This window comes from Onychomys torridus, chromosome 6, assembly GCF_903995425.1.
Source record: "Onychomys torridus chromosome 6, mOncTor1.1, whole genome shotgun sequence".
NCBI classification, from domain to species: Eukaryota; Metazoa; Chordata; class Mammalia; order Rodentia; family Cricetidae; genus Onychomys; species Onychomys torridus.
The window spans coordinates 31,613,962-31,640,103 of NC_050448.1; the positions used below are offsets into that span (position 1 = coordinate 31,613,962).

The 26,142-nt window shown below is 41.8% G+C and overlaps 1 protein-coding gene across 1 annotated transcript in view; it reads left to right on the forward strand.

Moving 5' to 3' along the window:
• The window catches only part of Foxo1 (forkhead box O1), an 86,794-nt gene extending 83,181 nt beyond the window's left edge, over positions 1 to 3,613 (forward strand). The window contains exon 3 of the mRNA XM_036190732.1: positions 504 to 3,613. The gene's annotated coding sequence lies outside the window, so the exon portion shown is untranslated. The remainder of the gene's footprint in view (positions 1 to 503) is intronic.
• Positions 3,614 to 26,142: the final 22,529 nt, after the last annotated feature.

The following is a 26,142-nucleotide window of genomic DNA, read 5'->3' on the forward strand; positions in this document are numbered from 1 at the left end:
CGTTTTTAAAAAGAATTAAAGACAGAGTCTTACATAACCTGGCATCTCACCACACCTGGGTTATGTAGTGCCAGGATCTAACCAGGGCAGCACTCCTGCAGAGCTACACCCTGATCACAGTAGGCTGTTTTCTAATGTCTCCTAATTGTGCATTGCAGGGAAGCATCTGTACTGTTCCCTGCCGCCGTCCCCAGCTTATCAGTTTTCGTTTTGAGGCTAAGCTGGAGTGCAGATTTCTTTAACAGCTTATAAGATTGTCTTTTCACTGTTGGATGGCTACATCATCCTTTCTACCACCTCTTGAATAAATGAGCACATTTGTTACAAATCAGATGCCAAAGGTCCCCCCACTTTGAGGAAAATGAGGAATTTCCTGATGAATGATTTTGGAGCTGTTTGAGAAGGCTGTAACTGCCCCTACCCCCAAGTGTGCCTGTCACTCTAGCTGGTTAAATACAATGGAATTGAATCTGACTGTATTTCATGTGTGTTTTCCCCCCCAGGCTGCATTTAAAGCACTGCAGAGTGTCTGACAGCAGGAGCTGAGAGAAGCAGTCCAAAGATGCCCTTCACCCTCCTTTCAGTCTTCTTGATTAAAAAAAAAAAGAAAAAAAAAAACAACCCTTTTTCCTTTCATCAGACTTGGCAGCAGAAACCCTTCCCTGTGCAGGATGTTTGCCCAGCGTTTGCAGGTTACGTGCTCCTGTAGATAAGGACTGTGCCATTGGGAGTCATTACAATGAAGTGCCAAACTCACTACACCGTGTAATTGCAGAAAAGACTTGGAGAACCTGGCGTGCTTTCAAGTTTGTATATATGCAGTAGACACAGAAGTGTATTTGTGTGTGTGTGTTTTTAATATCTACTTGGTCCAAGGAAAGTTTATACTCTTTTGTAATACTGTGATGGTCTCATGTCTTGATAAACTTTGCTTTGTACTACCTGTGTGTTCTGCTAAAGTGATGAATCACGAACTAAGATCTCCATTCTGCTCCTCTGCTGAATGATGTTGAACCTGTTCATCTTGCCACAGGATTCGTATGAGAACCAAGTAGCCTGTGATCAATCTGCTGAATAAATGGACTTGTCAAACTTTGGGGCAGAATAAGATTAAGTGCCAGCTTTGTACAGGTCTTTTCTATTATTTTTGTTGTTGTTTATTTTGTTATTTGCAAATTTGTACAAACACCTTAAAATGGTTCTAATTTCCAGATAAATGACTTTTGATGTTACTGTTAGGACTTGATCATTTTGGAGTAGATATTGAACCGTAATGTTTTCTTAAAACTAGAGTCTACTTTGTTACATTGTCTGCTTGTAAATTTGTGGAATCAGAGGTATTTGGGGGCAGCATTCGTAATTTTCATTTTGTATTTCTAACTGGATTAGTACTAATTTTATACGTGCTTAACTGGTTTGTACACTTTGGGACGCTACCTGATGATGTTTCTGACTAATCTTAAATCATTGTAATTAAATTAGTACTTGCATACGCAATGTTTCCGACCCCATTTGGGCAGGAAAGTGATGTATATTTACAGACACTTTGTGTTTTGTATGTAGAAAAATTTAATACGTTTTTATGTGTGTATTTTAAAGAAATTTCACTTGCTTTTATTACCCTGTGAATTGCGTGCAGCATAGCATCGAGTCTTGAGATGGATGCCCTGTGTTAACGTTCTTACAGCTCCTCTGGGGAGGCCCTTGCAAACATGCCCTGTGTCACGGTGTCACAGTTCCTGAGGGGAGGCCTCCTGTCTGTAGGTCAGGAGAGGAGAACTTCATCTAGAATGACATTCTTTTTGTCTGACTGGGGTTTTCCTCCTACTCTGAGCTCTTCATTTTTTGTCCAGGTTGGAGGTGGTTTTATGGCTGTGTCCTGAAGAACCATGTGATTTCTCAGTCGCCATCCCTGTTCTCTTTGGCTCTGAACAGTGTACATCTTAGGAGGAAGTTTGAAAACAGGACTTCAGCGATTCATGGAGTGCTTTGCATTCTTAACTACAGATAGTGGCTACCACATGGAATAGAACTAGTTAACAATTGAGACAATAAACTTGAAAACAAACTAGCCATAAGTGTACATTTATTTTGAAATACTTAGCTTAAGAATTTCAGTTTTTGGGGGGCCTTGAGCAGCCTAACTTGTATCTCCAGACATTCAATTTTAATATGTTCTAGTTACCTGTAACTGACAGACCAGGATTAATTGGTTTTGCCTCCATTCCATCCATCAACATTTCCAAGTCCTGTTGAATGTCCGAAGCTACCACAATTTGAGGAATATATGTGCAGTAGCATCCCTCTTTGTCTTCTTGAGAAGGCCTGGTTTTTGTGTACACAGCCTAAATCAGATTTACTGGTATGTTACTTACCTCTCCTTTTGCTTAGTGTTTTCTTTGTGCACATTAACAAGAATTTCACAGGTGATCTGCTCTGTCATAAGCTTCTTGCTGTGACTTTGTTGTTGTTGTTGTTGTTTTTGCTACTGCTCCTCTGATCATCCTCTTTGAGCACTCCAAAACAGGGCTCATTTTAGACACCTGAGTTCCTCCAAGCAGAGCCTTACTGGTGTCAAAGAACTTGGGTCCCACTTTGCTGTTTCATGCACCATTTCTTCACCATTGAAGAAAGAGCCTCTGCATTTAATCATTCAACACAGAGGCAACTACAGCCGTAATCAGTGGCAAACTTGCAGGATGGTGCTGAGTGACTTGGAGGTGTTTCTTCCTCCTGAAGCTGTATAAATCTCAAACCCCAGTTTCCTTAGTGGTAAGATCATAACGTGAATCATGGGTAGTTGTCTGGGGTACAATGAAGTCTAGGAAAGGCTTCTTGGCTCTTTTAAAAGCAAATATCATGTGGCCTCTGGGAGTCCTTTTCTGTAAGAATGTTCACTTTCTAGAGTACCTGGATATTATTGTAAATGATTGCTTTGTGAACTGATTTCACCTATGCAGCCTTGGTTGATTTATTTCCTTTGGTTTGTACTGTTATTCAAAGCATATTGTATTATAGAGCTATTTGGATATTTTAAATATAAAGATGTATTGTTTCCATAATGTAGATGTATGGGATATATTTAGGTGATAGATACATGACATGGAAAGTTCTGTTTCAACAAACTGAGTCTAAGTTAATTAGCAAATATTACCATCCCGTTGATCAGTAAAACCTGGAATAGAACAATAAGGGATAAAGACACTTAAAGACAAAATAGTTCCCCAAAAGTGTTACAATTTGAACTTGTTCAGCTGCTGAATATATAGCTCCTTTTCCCCTAAAAACCCTGAAGTTTTTGGTTTCAGTTCTTAAAAGTTAATTTTAAGTGAAAATTGTCTCTGGTTTCAGCTAGGGAGTGATCGTTCAGTGTAGTGTGCATTGTGGTTTATGCAAACAGCACAGCCTGGCACTGTGGCCAGTGATAGCTTTGTAAGTCCCATCAGGATAGTCACACCCTCCCACACACTTTACCACCCAGTTGAGTAACAGTGCAGATTCCTTGTTCCTGTTCCGACACTATCTGAGAAGTGCCTGATGATGATGATGTACTTACAGATACAAGAACAATCTTACTATAACTGTATAAAGCCATAAATGTACATAAATCATCTTTCAGTGGCTTGGTGTGTTTCTTTCCTTAGTGTTTGAAGGAAGCTCTTGATCAAGAAAGTTTTTTTATAACTACCAAAGCACTTGAGTTAGACCTTGTCAACCCCGGTGTTAATGGTTTATTCAAATCTGACATATTTCCTTTGGAGGAAAGAGGAAACCTTCCCCAGAGGACCAAAACATGGCCCTTGATGGGAAGAAGTGGAATATAAAATAAAACAACAATGTAGAGCAGTGTTTCTCAACCTGTGGGTCATGACCCTTTAGGGATCAAATGACCCTTTCACGGGGGGTTGCATATCAGATATTTGCATTATGATTCATAACAGTAGCAAAATTAGTTATGAAGTAGCAACGAAAATAATATGGTTGGGGTCACTGTAACCGAACTATAGTAAAGAGCTGCACTATTAGGAAGGTTGGGAACCACTCACTGCTCTAGAATCAGGCACAGTGTAAGCCTTTAATCCCAGCACTTGGGAGGCAGAGGCATATGCATCTCTGAGTTAGAGGCTGGCCTTATTATCTACATGGAGTGTGCCAGGACTGAAAAAACAATCTAGAAATTTTTTAGTCTTGGAATGCCTAGAATCTCATTTTATGCCAGTCATTATAAGCATATGAAACCTTATTTTAAACAGACTGAAGAAAAGTTAGGAGGGATGATCCTCTGAGTGTACATCTTCCCCAAAGAGAAGGATCTCAATGGTTGCAGAGCATAGGTGAGGTGTCTATGTACTTGCTGTTTGAAAAATCGCCTGAGAAATGAGTTGAAGTTCCAATTAAAGTAGTTAAGACTCTTATTTTCAAGCGAGCTCTGCTTGCGTCCTGCTCGCTACCAGAAAAGCAAATGGATGAGTTAAAGTAATAAAGGAATGGGGAATTGTTGAGTTTTATGTTTAGACAGCAAAAGGTCAGCTTGGGGTTCCCCCCACCTCTCTCAGCAGAACCTTTTCTTTTAAAATGTGGTACCTGAAAGCCCAGTATACAGAACCGAAAACCAAACAACGAACTGTATCTATCCAGGGGCTCATGCACACATGAGTTTTGAAAGCTTTTGATCTGGACCAGATGTAGGCCTCCTTGATTGCTCTCGACTAAGGGAACTCAGAAACCTGCCGGCTCCTTGCTGAGTGGCAGGAGAAGGCAGGGTTTTCAACAGCACTTAGGTCCTGCTGTGGCTTGGGGAGGACTGGAGTCTGTACTTGTGTGCCTAGGGTTGCTTCTTGACCTGGGGACTAGCTACCCTACAGAACTGTCCTGACTGCAGTTTCTCCATAGCTGAAATGACCTGTCACTGGTAGAAGTAGTTAATCTCAGTAGTTGATAAGGTTGGGTTAGATAGGAGGGCTGAACCAAGATCTGTACTGAGTACAAATCTCCGAAGTATGCATTATCACATATACACTAACCCTTATGTCATCTGCCAGTGCTCAGTACAGGCCTTAGAGCTACACTCGGATGTTGTAGGGTTGCAATTACTTAACTCATAATGCATTAAAAATACTGCAACCTCTACTCAAATTGTTTCCACCACCACCACCCCCACAATAATGAAAAATTAAAGACAACCTAAACAAAAGAAAAGGGGCTTTAGCGATTATGTGTATACGTGGGCTTAGGGATGTTTTCAAGTTTAAAAACAAGGAAAGGGTGAAGGTAGTACGAAGGAAACCAGACATTAAAGGGAACCACCAGCCCAATGATCCTTTAACCCTCAGTGTTAGGTGTCTAGAAGTTAGGAATTTGGGGAGATGGAGTCTGTAGAGCATGTAGCCCTTGAGCCTGCTGACCTGCTCACTGCTGAGATTTCAGGTGTGTGCCCTTAACACGCCTCAAGGACTTTGAATAAATGAGCTGAGAAGGTGTGCTGGTGCCTGAGGAACTGAGAAGGCATCAAACTGCCCTCAAATATTCTTCATGAATGCATCCCAATGACAGTTTGGAGCCTTTAACATGCTTATAGTGTTTACAAAGTCCAGAAATAAAAGTATTGAGTGTATTGGGAGCTACCAACTGAAGGAATAGATTTACGGCCTCCAGGAAGAAAGGGGCCACCTTGCAACAGACTAGTTCCCTCCCGTATTTGAGAGGCTTGTTGTATAGTACAAGCTAGCTTAGAAGCCATGATTCTCCTGCTTCAGCCTCCTGGGTGTTAGGATTGCAGACAAGCCCTACTGTAACAGCATCTACCCTTTATCATTTCCATGAACTTCTGTCTCTAGACAGCAGCTTCCAGAATTCTCTCAAAGTGTACAGAAGTTTTGTTGCTGAAATAAACTGACAAGAGTTTAGCTCAGCCGTTTCAAGAGAATTCCCTTCATCCTGGCAAGGGAAGCATGGGTAAGCAGTAGAAGAGGGATGTCTGATCCTGCTGGCATTCCCTCTCCTCACATCTGACAGGCCCCCAGCCCATTCAGAGCAGCCCTCTTCCGGTCACTCCTCTGCAATGGCGCCCACAGGCATGGCCAGAGAGGCATGTTCCACTCATGTTCACTGATTCCGAAGTGTGTAGCTGCCCTTGGGTACCGAGTACGGAACTCCATCCAGGCGTTGGGCATGTCAGGCAAGAAGAGCTCAACCACTGACTTACACTCACAGCCAATCCTAAGTGATTTGAAATTCAGTCACATTGATGAACCATCAAGTGTGTAAATAGATGCCATGTTGGGCTCTTAAGAGTTGCTGGAGTTTCTATATTCTTGAGGTTCGTTTACTGAAATTTCTGCGTGAAGGAGAGGCCCTTAGATGAGCCAACCGATCAGAGTATGTTTCTTACTAGACCATTTTAAACTCATTTAGTTTCCTAACTGATGAAATGAGACAGAGGTCTATTTGCACTTTGGTACTTTAATTCAGATATGCCAGAGACTCCTGTTACTCTGGAAACACTAGGGGCATCTGCATAAAAATGAAAATGTGTTTGGATGGCAGCTTCCTGCTGGTGGATAGGTGACCTACCTCAGGTTGATGTGAGGATTAGCAGGGCTGACGTATGTCTTCAGAGACTTCCTGTGTCAGGGAGAAAGACTGAATACTATTTGGCTTTACCTTAGGTCACGGTAGACTTGGAGGATTTGTTTATTTAGTGGGCCCCAGGGATGGTCTGCATCTCCCCACATTAGAAGTAGCAAAGTTGACTGGTTCTTTGGTTCATTTCTAGTGTTTTCTATATTCTATTTGCGTAAACAGTTTACCAGACCCATACTTCAGGACAATTTAATAGAATTATGTCTTGGGGACTCTAGAAGTACCAGTTATGAACTCTAAACCTATTACACCCCAATTATGAAGTAGTGGTATTTGTTACCCCTAAAGTTCCTCACCATGGGCCTGTACTAGACACTAGGGACCGCCTTGCCTTCCTCTGTCTTGCCCTTGCTCCAGTCTAGAGTAGACTCGGGATCTCTGTCCCTATGTGACCTCTCCCAGTAGTTCTTCCCTACAGTAGAGAACTAGGAGACGAGAAAAGAAAGCCGGTGTTAGGGTCACTGTGGGCTATGGGAATTTTGCATGTTGATTTTAAATACATTATCAACAATGCAGTTGTATGTACTTACTATTACATTACCTGTGATGTCAGCTGAGGAAAGACAGGTGAGTTTGGGGCCAGCCCAGGCTACAATGTGGCCTTGCCCTCTGGCCACAACAAAAACCAATGAAGTCATTTTGCAAAACTGAGAAGGCAGTCTGTGAGCTGAGAGACAGGCCTTTGCCAGACAAAGGATCAGCTTGACCTTTGCCCTGGACTTCTCAGTCTTCAGAACTGCCCAGATTTAGACCTTTTTGTTTATTGTTTTGAGACAGGATTTCTCTGTGTGGCCCTGGCTGTCCTGAAACTCTGTAGACCAGGCTAGCTTCGAACTCAGAGATCAGAATGCCTCTGCCTCCCAGTGCTAGGATTGAAGACATACACCACCACCACCCGGTGCAAATTTGTATCTTTTTAAATCATGTTTTGTATGTGTTCATGCATTGTTTCCCTCCTCCTACCATGTGGGTCCTAGGAATCAAACTCTGGCTGTCAAGCTTGGCAGCAAGTATCTTCACCCTCTGGGTCTTCTTGGCAGTCCCAAATTTGTATTCCTTTATAAGCCACCCAGCCTGTAGCATTATATATGTCAGGGAAGGAGTTCCACAAAAATGAAATAAGTGCAAGCGAGGCTGGCCATTGGCCAGCAAAACAATCCTAAACATTGGAATTGGATTTTTTTTTTCTCCGCAGATATGCTGATGTTTTTATTCTTCCCAGTGCAGTTCCAAGACTTGAGGAAAAACTGTAATTGTAAAAAGCAAATGAGAGCCGGGCAGTGGTTGCGCACACCTTTAATCCCAGCACTCGGGAGGCAGAGGCAGGTGGATCTCTGAGTTTGAGGCCAGCCTGAGCTACAGAGTGAGATCCAGGAAAGGTGAAAAGCTACACAGAGAAACCCTGTCCAAAAAAAAAAAAAAAAGAAAGAAAGAAAAAGAAAAAGAAAGAAAGAAAGAAAAGAAAATGGGGACTGGCAAGATGGCTCAGGGTTAAGACGAGACGCTTGCATCAAAAGACTAATAACTTGAATTTGATCCCTAGAACCTACATAAAGGTAAAAGAGAGAGCCAAGCCCGGGCGGTGGTGACACACACCTTTAATCCCAGCACTTGGGAGGAAGTGCCAGGTGGATCTCTGTGAGTTTGAGGCCAGCCTGGTCTACAGAGCACCAAAACTACACAGAGAAACCCTGTCTCAAAAGATCAAAATAAAATAAAAAAACAGAGAGAGAGAGAGAGTGCCAACTCCACAGAATTGATCTCCATTGTGTACAGGTACCTACACACATCCGTCATATACACCCACAATGCCAATGAATACAAAGTTTTAAGTGAATGGATTACCAGGAAAAGCTTTTTCTTCCAAAGACTATCTGATTTGAGTGGAAATTTCCATTTGTAATACCTCCTGTTAAAGGGAACCAGGTTCTTCTACGTGTCCTCCTCATCTTCCCTCTGAATTGAAAAGATTAGTTCAGACCCAATTTCCCTGAACCACAGACAGTGAAACCCTGTCCCTGGGGCCCTGAAGGTGACTTACTGGGGACCCCGAGGAAGCTGGAAATGACACAAGATGACTCACAAGACATGGGAGGAGTCGTAGACCTGCAAACTCCAGGGTACTGTCCCTAGACGGTTGAGTCACAGTAGTGATGGGAACGTGATGGGGTAGATATCTCCATCGGATACCAGATGATTCCTATGAACCCTGAAGCTTCTGTAACTAATGTGTTCTATCATCCCATCCGTTCATCCATCCATCCTTCTATTCCTTCAGCAGTTAAGTTGACTTACCCAGTGCCTGCTGCATACCAGGTCAGCAGCCACAGATCCTCTGCTCACTAAGCCAGGCAGATGCATTCTCTATCCTTGGAGAGCTTGTGGTCCACCACTTCTCTTTGGATATGTGGTCCAGTTTAGCAGGCAAGTGTTCCGAAGTAGTCAGTTAAAACAGACTACTCGAACCAGGTGTGGTGGGGCACATACTTGTAATCCCTGCACTCAGGAGGAAGACTAGAGAGGGAAGATGGAGTTTTTGGCCAGCCTGGAATACATAGATCCTTGTCTTTTTTTAAAAAAAAGGGGGGGGGGGGGGGGAGTTGGATTGAGTAAACACTGGGTTCTTACCTGGGTGGTGGACAGCTTGGCCTCCAGCTTGTTTGGGGCTTCCCTAGCCAGGCCTGGCAAAGTGCCAGCTCTGGGATGACGTCAGTAACACAGATAACACTGGAGCGGCATGAAAGCAGTCTGAGCTGAGAGCAGACCTGGGAAGGGTCTCTCTGAGCCAAGTGGCTATGTAGCTGAGCTAAACACATCCAGATCTGAGGACAGTAGCAGGCCAGAAGAGGAAGGTTTTGTTTCCCATCAGAAGTGAAGCCAGCCCCACCCCTTCCTCTCAGGACCAAGGCAGCTCACAGAGGCCAGGTCTTTCAGGAAACCTAGCTGGGAGGAGCTTTGCTCAGGTCCGGTTGTGACAATGACGGAATCCCAGCCCAGTAGGAGCTGTCCCAGAAACACCAGACAGTCTGAGATAGGAACAGTGACAGTTCATCTGGATGTCGTGGCAAGCTGAGCACTATTTACACTAGGGAACATTCTCAGTCACTGGAAATTGTCTAGCTTTTTTTTTTTTTTTTTTTTTTTTATCTATTTGGTTTGTAAAGTGTGTCCCAAAGTAGGATATAATCGATCCTTTAAAGTCAGAACCTTATCCAGTACAACCTGATCTTTTCTCCTGACTCAGGGTCATCATTGGGAACATATGTGACTGAGCACTTGGTGTACGCCATGCCCTGGGAGCTGTTGAAGGGGGCATCTTGTTGGACTCCTCTTCCTTTCTTCCTCCCTTCTGCTGCCTCCCCCTTCTCCTTTCCCACCTCTTCTTGCTGCCTCACCCCTTCCTCCCTCTTGCCACTCATTCTTATGGAAAAATTGCAGAACTGTACATAGTAATTTATTTCACTGTGAGGTTTATTATGGAAAACTTCACACATAAACAAAAATAAAGAGAATAAAAAGTACAATGGGAGGTTGGGGGTACACACACAAAGTATAATGTAAACTCATCACAAAGGTTGAGTAATGATTAGCTTGTAGCTAAACTTGGTTTCTCTCTATTCACATTTAGCACTAGATTATTTTGGAAAAAAAATACCATGTAATTTCTCACTCTAAGTACATACTCAAATGTGTGAAGTTTTTTTTGTTTTTGTTTGGAGCTGAGGATCAAACCCAAGGCCTTGCACTTGCTAGGCAAGTGCTCTACCACTGAGCTAGATCCCCAACCCGAAGTATTCTATAATATATAATGATTCAGGTGCTTCAAAGTACTAGGGTATGTTTACACATAAATTGCATACAATCAGATCTTCAAAACTTAAATATAACATCGAGTCATTTGAACAACTGAAAATTAAGTTACATAATATTTTCCTTGGCCATTCTCTATGTCCCCTGCTGTGTCCTCACACAGCCTTTGAGACTTGACCTGACTGGGCCATCAAGGCAATGATGAAACAAAGAAAAAAACAGATACGTGTGGACACGTGGACAGAAAAGTTGGAATCAGATGACTTGAGTTTTCTAATTGACAAGTCTCAGTACCACGGAAACTCAGCATGTTGTATAGTATAGTGTAGTATAGTATAGTATAATATAGTATAGTGTAGTGTAGTGTAGTGTAGTGTAGTGAAGTGAAGTGTAGTGTAGTGTAGTGCAGTATAGTACAGTACAGTATAGTATAGTGTAGTGTAGTGAAGTGTAGTGTAGTGTAGTGAAGTGTAGTGTAGTGTAGTGTAGTGTAGTGAAGTGTAGTGTAGTGTAGTGTAGTGTAGTGTAGTATAGTGTAGTGCAGTATAGTACAGTACAGTATAGTATAGTGTAGTGTAGTGAAGTGTAGTGTAGTGTAGTGTAGTGTAGTGCAGTATAGTACAGTACAGTATAGTATAGTGTAGTGTAGTGTAGTGTAGTGTAGTATAGTGTAGTGCAGTATAGTACAGTACAGTATAGTATAGTGTAGTGTAGTGAAGTGTAGTGTAGTGTAGTGTAGTGCAGTATAGTACAGTACAGTATAGTATAGTGTAGTATAGTGTAGTGTAGTATAGTATAGTACAGTGTAGTACAGTATAGTATTTTATGTTTATATGTATTGAACAGGGAGGCAAGATTATTGCATACAGCTGAACAAGGAGATAGGCTTATTACAAATAGATAAACAAAGAGTCAGGTTTAGCTAATCTCAGTAGGCGCAGTCTCTGTAGGGAGTAGTCTTCAAGCCATGATATGGGGTGTGGGGCAGAAAACTATGATGGGCATTTTCTGCACACACTATCAGTATCTGCACATGGACCAGGGGAAGGCTTTGCAATCTCTCTGAGCCTCTTTCCTTGGGGTGGGGAGCTTTGGCATTCCCATGGAATGAAGCTTTGAAGTCCTTGCTCCTGTCGATAATGCATTCACTCAGAGCTTCCCCCATTTCCCCATCAATCAGTTACATGCCGGCAATCAAGCACTGATCTGATTTCAGTTTATTTCCCACTTGTATGTCTTGTTTTACAAAGTAACTTTTAAATATTTTGCCTATTTTAAAAATTGAGTTGTCTTTTATTTTAATTAACTTTTTTTGAGACAGGGTTTCTCTGTGTAGCCCTGGCTGGAAGTTTCTCTATAGACTGGGCTGGCCTCGAACTTAGAGATCTGCCTGCTTTTGCCTCCTGGGTGCTGGGACAAAAGGCATGCGCCACCATGCCTGACCAAGGAGGTCTTTATAGAAGAGAATAGATATTAGATGTTGAAATGTATGGATAATAGAGATATATTATTTATATATTATTCATATTCAGATATAGGTTGGCACATGTTTTTGTTTTTGTTTTTGTTTTTGTTTTTAATATGCTACATATTTTCTTGACAGTGTCTTTTAGTTTTCTGTTTGTTTGTTTTTGTTGAGACAGGCTCTCCATCAGCATCTCAGGTTGGTCTGGAACTGGTGTTTCTCCTGCCCCAACCTTCTGAATGCTAGAATTACAGGCTTGGGACCACCATATCTGGCATAGGCCCAACTCTTTCAAGAACCAGGTGCCAACCCAGACACTCACTGAATCCACTCAGCAGATCCTCAGAGGTGGCATTTGTATGTATCAGTCCTCATGACTTTTGCCCCTAGGGAGTTGGTCTATCTTTGATCTTTTCTGTGGGTTCCTTCTAGGCTACCATCTCCATTGTGGATTCCAGGAAGAGTCTCCTTCTCCTTAAACTTCTTACATATAAAATTAAATTTTTTTCTACCATCAAATGCCTTTCTCTGTGCAAAATAATAGGAAGCCAGGATAAACACTCAAATAATAGGATGTTGATTATTCCCATTAAAGTTGAAAGAGAAGGACCATAGTTGGAACATGAGTAATACCACGTCTCTTTGCTTACTGAGTCAAGCCGAAAGCTTAAACGGGCTATTTGCCCCTCACAAAGGCTCCATTTCCTCTGTGGTAGAACAGAGAGAAATAATACAGGGTCATGATTTTGAGAAAAAAAAAAAAAGTGTTTTCCTCTATAGGCTAACTGAATAGCTCTGGTGGCTATGGGAATCATAACTGCTTCCAAATGAATATGGGAGATGAGCACCCTAGAGAACACACCCTGCCTGCTGAGAGAACCATTTTACCTCCTTCGTGGCTTTTAGGAGGAAGTGATCTAAGTGACTAGGTATTTGAAGGAAATTATTAGGCAGAATACTTAAAACCGTCTTTTGTTTAGAAGCAAGTGTAGAGGACTTGAAGAACCAATGGGTACATGCTACACAACAACCCCTTTGCAGGGCCGTGTGTGCAGTGACATGTCCATGCAGCTGGTTCCAAGACAGAGGTTTCATTCTCTTTTTTCATGGCATGGGTTGTGTGTCTGTGTTTTTTTATTCTGCCTGTATCTCTTGATTCTCTTCCATACAGTATCTCTTAACCACCCAGCCATCTCTATATTGTTGCACATTCATCCAGCCATAAGTTTATTTCCCCTTCAGACTTCACTGAGGAGTAGCTGAAGATAATGCCATTTTTAGTAAATATTGCCCACCTCAGTTGTTTCAGCTGGAGATTTTGTTGAACCTGGAGTGGTTTTGTATCACAGTTTACTAGGAAGGCCTAATTTTTTGCCTTATTGCAATTACGAATAAGCACTTTATTTTAAAATGTATGTGTTTATGATCAGGGGGCACACACACACACCTTAGCACACTTGTGGGGGTCAGAGGACAACCTTGTAGAAATGGTTCTCTCCTACCTCTATGTAGATTCTGGGAATGGAACTCAGGACTCTGGGGCTTACCTACTCAGCCATCTGTCTGGCCCAATTACCATCTTCTTCTTTCATAAATGTCCTGGTTTGCCAGGCATGGTGGTGTATGCCTTTAATCCCAGCACTCGGGAGGCAGAGGCAGGCGGATCTATCTCTGTGAGTTCGAGGCCAGCCTGGTCTACAGAGTGAGTTCCAGCATCGGTGCCAATGCTACACAGAGAAACCCTGTCTCAAAAAACCAACCAACCAACCAAACAAACAAACAAATCAGTGGCACCCTCATTACATACAACAGTTCCCCCAGGCATGCAAATGGCAGCTGTGGGGTCCAGGGAGGAGTGAGGACGGCAGCCATCAGGTTGTGGATGGCTTCCTGGTGACACCTAAATAAATAGATTACTTTTATGATGTCTCATGGCTGTCCCTCTCCGATAGCGAGAACAACATTGCAAATGACAGTCTGATCTTAACTAGGAAACATCGTTTTTTAATCTGGAGCCACTCTATGCCACCTACTCCAAATTCTACCAGCCTATCTCTTGTGGATATGAGTTCCTACCCTTCAGCAGGAGGCTGGACACACATCATCTGATTCCATATTCTAGAACCTGTTGGCATAGCCACAAGGAAAAAACATTAGGAATCAATCCAGGCATGGTGGCACACACTAGTAATCCCAGGATTTGGAAGCTGAGGCAGGAGGACCTCAACAAGTTAGAGGCACTCGGACTATAAAAAAAGTTCCAGGCCTCAGAAACATAATGAGATCTTGTTCCCAACACCAAGAAGTCTGCAAGGCTGTGGAAGTTGTCCCCTTCTCTGCACTGTATATACCAGCAAACTGTGTAGTTCAGACCAGACCAGGAAGGGAAAGCCTACTTGATTTGGCAAGTACATGAAATAACCCATACTCTTCTAAAAAGAGTCCTATATAAAATTAGCCTTAGTCAGAGATGTTACTGGACATAGCCAAATTAAAAAGTATTTTTCCTAATAGGAACTCCAAAGTCAGAGGAAAGACTCATGAAGGATTTCCAATTTAGGTATCTTTGGGGAATAAAAGTAAAAATCATTTATAAATTATTCTAGTATTCATGATCAGTATTAATTCAAATATTCTAACAATTTAAGAGCCAGTATAATTGATCTGACAATGTTTCAAAGTTTAAAGTGTATATAAACATTAGTTATCCCTTAGGAGAATCAGCTGTACTATGACATAGTGTTAAGGGCAGTCCAAGTGAAAGACCAGTAAGACATGATTCCTACCTTCAAAAACTTCATATCAAAGACTGGGAATGCCAGCACTTGGGAGGCAGAGCCAGGCGGATCTCTGTGAGTTCGAGGCCAGCCTGGGCTACCAAGTGAGTGAGTTCCAGGAAAGGCGCAAAGCTACACAGAGAAACCCTGTCTCGAAAAACAAAACAACAACAACAACAAAAGAGAGAGAGAGAGAGAGAGAGAGAGAGAGAGAGAGAGAGAGAGAGAGAGACAGGGAATGTAGCATGGTGGAAGGCCATGGGGTCAACCCTTAACTCTACAAAAAGAAAAAGAAAAAAGAAATTTAGATTCTAATCAAATTGCAGCTGACAAGGTAAGCCTCCAATGGCCAGTAGTAGAATAATCTGAGCAACTGTTAATTCCACAGATGGAGAAAAAAGATCACTGACTCAATACATGGCCAAATTATTTAAAGCAAGTTTTATTCATTTATTGGGTTGCCTCCCCCTAAGGTGGGGTTCAAGAGATCAGCACTGGACTTGGTGAAGATAAGGGTTTTTATGGCTTAGGAGTAGAGTGCTTTCCAAATGGGGCATTTTGCTGACAAATAGGCGGGGTTACTGGAGCAGAGCATAAGCATAACAAGTTGGTCATAACAACCTCCCATAACAAAGACATGGTTGCAAGGTGGTCATAACAAGGTGGTCATAATAAATCTTTGAAACAAGGCATGGTTGCCATTTCCTGAAACAGGCAGTACAGAACCATTTGTACTTAAGGTTTCAGATGGGGCACAGCCCAATCCTTGAGAAACATGATTTAATAATAAACAGGAATCAACCTAGTTTGTTTTTTATATATGATGGTTTTCAAGCCCAAAATAGAGGCAGGCTGGTTTTTCATTCCTCCCTTGTCTTGTGTGTCCCTGTCAAATCCTTGATAGGGTCTTAGCATTTTTTTTAATCTGGGGGAAACAAAATTTGTAATGCATCAAAAGTTCATAGCCCATTCATAAATGATACCTGTTTTGTTTGTTAGAATGGACAAATATCTATTTTGTCTTCTTTGTTAGGGAGTTTCCTTTTAATCTAATATTCCAGCCTTCTCTTGAGGATAAGGGGTAATGCGTTCTCTTCTGTAACTACTTCTCACATGAAATTAGGGCACCATTGTCAGGGTCCAGGAAGGCTGGAATATTAATCAAAGGCTGGGAGGGAATTAGGACAATGCGGTACTCATCAGAAGCAACTTGCTTGCTGATCAGGCTGAAGAGACGGGGAGTGATCACATCAACTAGACTAGTTTGCATCAATTTTCAGTCTAGGGCTTTCTGGTTTTGTAGGACTATCTGGGGTTGGCATGGTGTAGATCACCTTTGAAGCAGTTTATGGTCTGCAGCTGATTTCTAGGGATTGTCTATAAGCTGAGTGGAACTCTGTCAAGACAGAAGTTAAAGAACTGAAGGGAAACATATTTGAAGGTTCCTCTCAGGAATAGGCAATAGGCAGGGAAGCTTAGCTGTTGATTGACAGGAGTTATTCACCTGGAGTCTGTTTGACCCGTGAGAAGTGGATCTAAGTCTTAGGACTTTTCAGCTCCCTGAATCTTACATTACCATTGTTTGTAATCTGCGCTGAAATTCACATTGTAGAAAAGGCAGCTAATAGGTTTCTGAAAACAATTAGGGTAGACTCACACCTTTGAGCCATAGTAAATGCTATATGGCTTTGGCATTAAAAGCATGAACGTTGTTTTCTCTGTCCAGAGGGCTAGAAATATAGATTGGGCAGAAATGTTTGGCATCTTCAGAAGCATTGTTAAGTCTATATTTAGAAGACACCCAGAGGGAATTTAAAATCATGAGCTTGTGACTGATGATAGTAGATGGTGCTTTGTCAGCTTATCAGAACTCGATTGATCAATGTTAAAACTCTGAACTTTTGAAATCTTAATATAATAATAGCATAGCAAGAAGAAGAGAAATTTGAAATAGCTTTGTATCTTTATAACTTGTATATTTAGGTTTTCATATATCATGTTATTTATTTTTTAGGCCTTTATAACTTATTTAAGCTTTAATATCCTTCGATCTTTTTTCATCCAATCATTTATCATGGGACCTAAGTGGTTAGTTTCTAAGAGCAGTTATAGTAAAACAACAACTTTCTTTAAATAAAGGAATAATAAAAATTATTTTGGATCTTGCTTTGGGAGTTTATCCATATTATCAGGAGACTTCATAGCTCTAAAAACAGCAAGCTCTGATTTTTATATATGAAATTCATTGACCTGGAAGTTACTGCTAAACAGATAAAGCTACACTTAGCTGTTAACACCATCAGAGATCTGAGAAGGGTAAATCAGAGCAAGAATTATAATCCATGTTTTTTAGTTACTTGCTTTAGGCTTAACCTTGAACACATATACAGGAGGCTAAATAAAGCTTATTTGTGTAAGTAAATTATATTGGTACTTAGCATAACTACAAGTATAGTTTTGAACATGCTAAAGAATTTGATCATTTATAAAGTGACTATTAACTTGAATGTCTTAAACATCTTCAACAATTTACAACAGGTTAGTAGCTTTTATAAGATTAGGATTTTACAGTTTTATCCCTGATAAGTTTATCCTTAAAACATTATAATTCTTGAATTGGAGCTCTGATAATAAAGCTTTAAAACATAAGTACAGTCCATAAAGAGACTGGCAACTTTACTTTTTTTGGTCCTTTTATAGTGCACCATTGCAGAATATCATAACTTCTTCTATGACTCAGTTTATCAAAGTAGCTAATGCTTAACAAAGTCAGCAAAGACAACAAAGCTAGACATACATTCTTAAGTCAGTCTTTGTTAGCCTGAAGAGACTTTAGATAAGGAGAGACATTTTATAGACTCTTTGTCAGACTGCTTAGGTCGTTGTCTTACTGAATCATGAGATAGGAATATGCCAGTTTCTGGTATTTAATGTTTAGTGTTTAAGTAGTTGTAGCCTTAACTTTTGTTAGCGAGTGATTATACTGGGTGTTTGGGATTCCAGTGTAGCCTTGAGCCTTTCTCAGGGTGAACCTTTAAGTATAAAAAAAAATAATAATAATAAAAAAATCATCTTTTGGGTTGACATATTTCAGTTAACCAGAACAGTTAGCCAGATGTGGAACTACAGATTAATACATTTGGAGACTTTCCCAGAATTATGGGCTTTGATGGATTAGGTCTTTGTTTTCATTTTGGCTGGTGGTGCTGTCTACGTGCTGGATTTTATAAGCTAAATGGCAAGATAACCTATGTGTAAATTTCTAATTACCCTATGCTATAAGTCTTAAGTCAACTTTTGTTACAGATTCTACAGATTTATAACCATACCCAATAAACTTATAAATCTTGAGGTATAGAAAGTTCACATAATAGTCATATAGATCTTGAGATAATGTTTATATCTTAGCCAAAGTTGTAGGCAGTTAAATGAAACCAGTAGTCTAATTTTTTTTTACCTGCTCTGCCTTTTTTTTTTTTCCTTCTTCCTCTATCATACTGTTAGGTGGATCTTCTGACATAGGATAGAAACTTTTCAACTCCAGAGCCAGCTTTTCAATACAGCAGAACAGCATAAAACAATATTTTCACATTATCCACACTCAAAACATTTGAATCCCCGCTAGACTGAATCCAGCGACAAGAAAGCTCAAAGATAAGAAAATTCTGAGCCCTGGCTATCAAAGTAGCCATAGCAAGGGGCAGCAACGAATTGGGGTCTGGGTGGGGGGAGGTGCACAAGGCCACCAGGGTGGCATGCTGGGTGGGGGTATCTGCTTGTCCCAGTCCTGCAGCATGAGAGTGGTGACAGCTAGAATGTGGTCCTGCACCCCAGTCCACCTATAACTGGAGAAGATTGATGGGTACACAGAAACACATACAAGGGACATAGACAGCGAAGCCAAAACCAGTAAACAGAACACAGGCCAGAGGACTGTGCAGCTTACTATTCCTATTACCTATGTTTGTTTTTCTCAGTCCCCTTGAGTCAGACACAAAGACAGACAAGGCACAGAGCAAAAATAACAGGGACAAAGACAACAACAATTGGGGTCATTCAGAGATACACCAGTTTAACCAAAGAGTTTTTAACAAATAGGAGGCCTTGTCTTAGCTGCTTCCCTGTACAACCCAGGCACTGGCAACCCACCATAGGCTTTCTAAGTGTTGGGTCACCTCCCACCCCCACCGCTCAGTTCAATTAGGCCAGGTCTTGACAATGTCCATCTCAGCTCCCAGTGATACTGGACATCCTGCACTGGACCTGTTCAATCTCTTAGCTCCCAGTATTGAGGAATGCCCTCAGGATTCTGCAGCTTTATTCTAGGCATTGAAACCCTGTCACTAGGCACCCAAATGCTAGGTCTCTCTGATTTCTGTCTTGGCTCCCAGTCTCATCAGGGCATCCCTAGAGTCCCAAGGTGGGACAGAAAAAGAGCTGATCTCTTTGGCTGAACTCCCAGGGAACCAGATGGGTGATGCAACATCTTGCTTGTTGCCCTGGATAGGTGACTGTGTGTCTTATCAGACCCGCTATGTCTCCATCACTCAGGCAGTCCACAGAATTAAAGGTACCTTGAAATTTCTCCAAGGTGTGCCTTCCCTAGGGAGCAGCTCTTCAGTTCCTGAGGGACAGAGGGAAGGGTCTGGCTTCTGAATTTGGGTTGAGGATCTTGATCTTGCTGGGGCCTCCAAATGTTAATCCCAGAGCTATAAGGAGAAAGACCACTGATATAAATCATGACCAAATTAATTACAGCAAGCTTTATATAAGGTGGAGTTCAAGTGATCAGCATTGGAGATGGGGAAGATAAATGTTTTTATAGCTGAGGATGAGGGAATGGGCAGGGAAATAGATGGGGTCACAGAAGCAGAACATAAGCATAACAAGTCAATCATAACAACCTGAAACAAAGACATGGTAGCATGGTGGTCATAATAGTTTTTTGAAACAAAGGCATGGTTGTAATTTCCTGGAACAGGCAGTATAGAACCATTTGCAGATAGGGTATATCCCACTCCTTGAGAAACAGACCTAATCAAAATAGGAACAAATCTAGATTGTTTTTATTATATGATGACTTTCAAGATGGGGGCAGGCTGGTTTATCTCAACAAATGATGATAGCAATTGTATTTAATGTCATTTGTATGATTTAATATACTTTATATAAATGTATATATACTTTGTGTATAATTTATATGTATAATCAATGTAATTTAGTATAACTATATATTCTGTCATGAAGTATATAGATACATTATGTTTTTAAATTTTTGTTCTATTGTTCTGAGAGAGTGCCTCAAGTAGCCCAGGCTAGCCTCAGACTCTTCTGGGTAGTCAAAGATAACCTTGAACTCTTGATTTCCTGCCTCTACTTCCCAAATCCTTGGCTAGATTAGAACTCACCATATAAGACAGAATGGTCTCAAACTCATGGCAACTCTCCTGTCTTAGCCTGCTGAGTGCTAGGATTACAGATGTGTCCCACCATTTTTATCTGGATATTTTTTAAATAATGCCATTGAGTTCACACTGAGAGATATAAATGGCTTAAATAAGTAAGTGGGGGCAACTCTTTTTTTACAGAAGAATTCTACCAGAAAGATACATAGCTTGGCATGGTGATGTATGCCCTTTAATCCCAGCACTCAGGAGTCAGAGGCAGGCAGATCTCTGAGTTCAAGCCTAGCCTAGTCTACAGAGCAAGCTGCAGGCAGTCAGGACTACACAGAGAAATAAATGTGACCAGCTTTAGAATATACTAACAATTCTGAACCACTGCTGACCTAGGAAATTCCAGAAACAGTGTGTTTGTGTACCTTGAAAGCATCTTCCCTGGAATGTTTTCTATTAACAAAGGAAAATAATGAGGAGCATCTTGGCTGGAAACATTTTGGCTCTGTGGTCAATATCACCATCACTGGCAATAAGATGCATGGGCATCAGGTGCCCTTGATGTGATGTGCAGAGAAAAGCAAGCCTCTGTGATGGCCTTGCCTAAACCTGATGGGAAGAAAACCTCACATGTCCATGTTAAGAAACATTCTACAAAATACCCAGCTGATATCCTCCCAAAATGTCAGTATACTAAGTGAAGAACAAGGAAGCCTCCCAAGTGGAGGACACTAAGGAGATGTGGGTGACCAAGGCAAGGAGGGATCCTGGACTGGATCTTTTTATGTTTTTTAAAAAAATGTTTTATTACACTTATATATTTACTGTGTGTGTGTGCAGGGATTTTGTTTTTGTTGTTCGTGTGTGTGTATGTGTGTGTATGTGCATGTGTATACCAGAGCCCATGTATAGAGACTAGAGAGCCTTCAGGAGTTGGTTTTCACCTTCCTCCGTGTTGAAACAGGGTATCTTTGTTATTTCTGCCTAGTGTGTACTCCCAGCTAGTTGATCTGTGAGTTTCAAGGTATTTCTGCTTCCCATATTGTCTTAGGAGTGTCTGGCTTTTTCACATGGGTTCTGGGGATTGAACTCAGGTCATCACTTTTATTCAGTGAGTCATCTTGCCATATGTAAATTGGCTCTTGAAAAAAAGGCAGGGTGAACAGACAGGGGACAAAAAGGACATCAGAAAAAATCTAAATAAAGACTGTGCTTGTAGCAATATGATATAAATGTTAATTCCCTGATTTTGATTATTATACTATGATTGTGTAAACCTTTGACATTACAGGAAACTTAAGGACAGTTAAATTAAAATTCTACTGCTTTTATAATCCTTTTGAATATTACTTGGCTCAAAATAATAGAGGGCAATATTTATACACACACACACACACACACACACACACACACACACACACATGCAAGCTGATAAAGTGAGAAAGAAATGCTACAACAGGTCTGAAGGTAAAGTGAATTGTACATTCCTAGCTTCTCCTGACTTAGGTGGTGAGTTGGGATAAAGTGCCCCCAGAGTGAGGTATGGGCCGAAAGTAAGGCACAGGGGATCAGGTGTAAGCCCTTGGTCACTGGCTCATTTGATGGCATCCTGAAGGCTGGGGGACTTTGCTTCCTAGGCCAGGAGTAGGGAAGCAGCATTTGAGGTGGATGATATCTGAAAGATATAGACCACACTGAGAGAAAGAAAGCTGGAAAGAAGAACCAACAGGCAAGTTTGGCTGGAGGTCCAAGGCCTGAACAGAGCAGAGGACACTGGGTCTCAGGTGTAAGGGGAAGTAGAAGACCAGGCACACTTAATGAGGATCACTTGGTTGAGCATTATGGGGAGGGCTCATACACTGAAGTCATCAGAGGTGCTGAGTTTGAACCTGTTCCTACCTACTACCTCAAAAGCTACCCAAGGTATGCCAATCAAATAGGGTATCCAAAGGTCTTTGTGGACCCTGGTGTGGAAGCATATAGAATGCCAGCACTTTGAAGAGTGAGGTAGGAAGATTGCTGTAAGTTCCAGGCAAGCCTGTGCTACCTAGTGAGTTTCAGGTCAAGGCTAAAGAAGCTAAGTGAGTAAAAAACAGAGGATTTTTGTAGAAGTAGAGTGGAGGAGACAGAGAGGCAGACAGAAGACTCCTGTTCCACAGGGCTCCTTCCTTCTTGGACTTGGGTATCCCTGGAGAACTAAACCTGGCCTCAGTTCTCTGCTGGCCTCAGCTTTCTGCCCTGAGTCTCTCTCTTGCTGAAGGACGATTTCTTTTTCAACAAGAAACTATCTCTCCAGTGGAAAGTAGTCCTGCTCAGACTCTCACCTCCTGCAAAAGGGTTCATTGGCTCCACTGGGTCTCCAGATCTCGGGTTGCTTGAACAAGCCAGGTGACCTTGAATGCTGAGAGTGCCCTTGGGAGCATGTGATGCTTAGCCAGGTTTCTGACTTTCCTAATGGGAATGTTGGCTTGAAAGCTTCCGCAGGTGTTGGAAAGCAAGTCAGATTAAGAGGTGAACACTCCTTAAATCAATGTGCTTGATTCTTATGTCATGGCTAGACAGCCTCCACCGAGTCTGTTTGCTGCCCTCTCCCTTCTGCTTCTGAGTTGTGTCAGGACATTTGGGGAACTTCTGACTCACAGCAAGAGACTGTGGCCTTTTCTACGGAAAGTGATGACCCCAGGCATGAGGCAGCTGTGACCTAGGTAAGTGTAGTTACATGGCTTGACAAGCTCAACTTGGACTTTATGTGTGATGGAAACCATAACACATGGTTCTTGGGAGCAGTTCCATGCTAGAGGGAGGACACTTGGACACTTGGAGGACACTGCCTGTGTTTAATCAGCCTGAAAACAACTATATAACTTAGCAGCCATAGGATGTATCAGACACCTGAGGATTTTGAGACTTAGGTTGATTTTGGCTATCTTTGAGACCAGAACTCCGGCTTTATGGAATTTAAGCAATTGAACATGTAGCTTGTAAAAGAGGCTCTTATGCATTCTTAATTTGGGGATCTAGTAGCTTGACTCAGAGCAGACCTCCCATTCATTAATATTCCAAAGAAACAGACTTTAGGTGAATGGCCATATTGTTCTAGGAAGTGACCACTAGAGACCAAAGAAATCCCCCAGTCACATTTTGGGAGCCTAAGGTTTCCGCAAGATCCTACTGAGCACTCCAGGGCTTAATCCATGGACCGTGGCAGCAGAAATGGGGGGGAAGGTGAATCCAGGTCTCGCCTATACCTTTCTCTGTGAATGCATGGTCAGGATTAACGAAGTCACAAGGACAGGAGGAAACCTAAATGGTCCTGTCCTGTCCTCCATGTGGTCTCTGGGCCACTCTATGTCCCAGGTTGGTGCTGGGTGTTTCCAAGAGTTGAATCTGGACCCAGTGTTAAAGGTTGGCTTAGTCACTCAATGGTTATATAACCTTGGGCAACTGCCTTGGCCAGTCCGAGCTTTTCTTTCCTTGTTGACGGAAGTGGGATAAGAATACCTTGTTTTCCAGATTGCCCTGGGGATGAAGCAAAGCAGCCCAGTGTCTGGAAACTGGCTGTCAGAGTCCAGTGTCGGGGAGTTCCCAATACCGCGGCTGTCGGGTTCCGTCCTCTACAAAGCAGCCCTGCTCATCTTGGTTTCTAGAAGAGGAGGTGGAGGAGGTGGATGGTCAATGGTGGCCCGAACAAAGACGTGATTTCTGTCTGACTGCACCTTCCTTCCATGATGCCGCTTCAGCTCCGAAGGGCCAGGGCCAGGAGTGCAGACTCTCAGAGGTTGCCACAGTCCTGTGGAGTTCTTTTAAACATCATTGCCATTTCAGGAGCATCACTGGAAAATTCTGTTTGCTAGACATGTACCCTGCCAGGCCCTCCACAGCACCTTGTTTTGTTTTGATGTTTTGCTAGTGAAATGGGCCACAAGGCTCGGGTCTAACTCATTCTCCCGAGAGCCTTGGGTTTAGAAACAATTGTAGCCATGAGTTTTAGTTAACGCCCTCCGTGTAGGGTATGGTGTGAACAGTGTTATCTTGGAGATGGAAAGCTGGCCAAGCAATAAGAGGGTTGGCTGCTCCTACAGACAACTGCCAGTTCCAGGACCCAGAAAGTGATTTATAACCACTGTAACTTCAGTTCCGAGGGATTGACCTCTCTGGGCACCAGGCACACATGTGGTGCATGTAAATGAGTGCAGGCAAAACATTCATACATGTTCAATTAAAATGTAGTGGTTTCTTTTTTTTTTTTTTTCTAAGTGTGTTTCTTATGTTATCCCTGTATCTACCCTGTAAGGAAGATTTTTTTTTTTTTTTTTTGAGATGTATTTATTTCTGCTGGACATGGTATAGCTTGCCTCTAATCCCAGTAATCTGGATTGCAGAGGTTAGTGGATCTCTGTGAGTTTGAGGCCAGTCCGGTCTACATAGCAAGATCTAGGCTGGTCTACATAGCAAGATCTAGGCTAGCCAAAATTATATAATGAGACCTTATCTCAAATTTTAAAATATACATTGAATGTGTATACTATGCTAGTGCCTGCATGTACATGTGCACTTGGCCTTAACTCTCAGTCTCTTTGCTTCAGACTCTGTAGTAATGGGGACAACAGACATGTACAACCATCCCACTGGGAGTTTTAGTGGACAAAACCTTTTTAAAGTATTTTTTAAAAATTAATTTAAATTCAAATTAGTTATTTAAAATTTTTTATTATAGTTAAATTTTTTAATTACCTCAATATTTTTGCTAAAAATAATTTTAAATCTACAAGTATTTTGCTTTCCTGTATGCGCACCATGTACATGCCCGACACCTGACGAGGCATCAGATCCACTAGAACTGGAGTTAGAGATGATTGTGAGCTGTCCTGGAGGTGCTGGGAATCAAACCTGGATCCTCAGAAAGAACAACCAGTGTTCTTAACCACTGAGTGATTCCCCAACTCTAAAAAAGTAGCTAATATAAAATACATGATCAGTACATACTCTTACCTCAAATTCAAGACAATTGGGTTTGATTTAGTTTAAATGGTTTTTCATTTCTATTTCCTTCCTTTACTTTAAATCTTTTGTTCTTTTTTAAAGCACTTTCATTTATTTATTGATTGTGTGTGTCTGGAGACAGTTGTGAGAGAAGTCAGTTCTCTCCTCCCAGCGTGGGGCCTGGGGCTTGAACACAGGTCATTATTTATCAGGCTTGGCGACAAGTTCCTTTACCAGCTAGGCCATCTTCCCAGCCTGAATCTTCTTAGTTCCAGTCACACCAGCATAACCACTTCTTCACTTCTTCAATGTACGTGGGAGTCTTAGAGTGGGTGTGTACCAGCACTACCACAAACAATGTGCTTACCGAAGACAGGGATTTTTACTACAGAATATTCAGAATATCACTGGCTTTTAAAGTCACTTGAAAGTATTATTCTGTGTTTTTCCTCATATAAGAAGTAAAATCTCAGTGTTTTAGCCATGTGGTGGCGGCGCATGCCTTTGATCATAGCACTCTGGAGGCAGAGGCAGGCAGATCTCTGATCTCTGAGTTCAAGGCTGGCCTGGTCTACAAAGCTAGTTCTAGGACAGCCAGAGATACACCAAGAAACTCTGGCTTGTAAACAAACAAGAAATGAACAACAACAGAGTTAATTGACCAGAGCTGAGTATGCAGCCTACTGATAGAGCATGAGAGTTGCTTAAGGAGAATGTTGGCTGACATGAAATAGGAAATCTGTCCCCTCCACACATAGTGGTGCTGGGGACGGAACCCCTGTACTCATAAAGATCTCTTGGCTATTTAAAAAAAAAGTGGGGCTGGAGAGATAGTTTAGTGGTTAAGAGCATTGGCTGATTTTCCAGAGATCATGGGTTCAGTTCCCAGCAACCACATGGTGGCTCACAACCATCTGTGTCTGTAGTCTCAAGGGATCTGATGCCCTCTTCTGATGTGCACATGTTCATGCAGACAAAATATGCATAAATAAACAAGTTTAATTCTTCATTCATCTATATGCATACCCTAGTTATCACACTGTCCTGGTTATTAGAATTTTATGGTAAT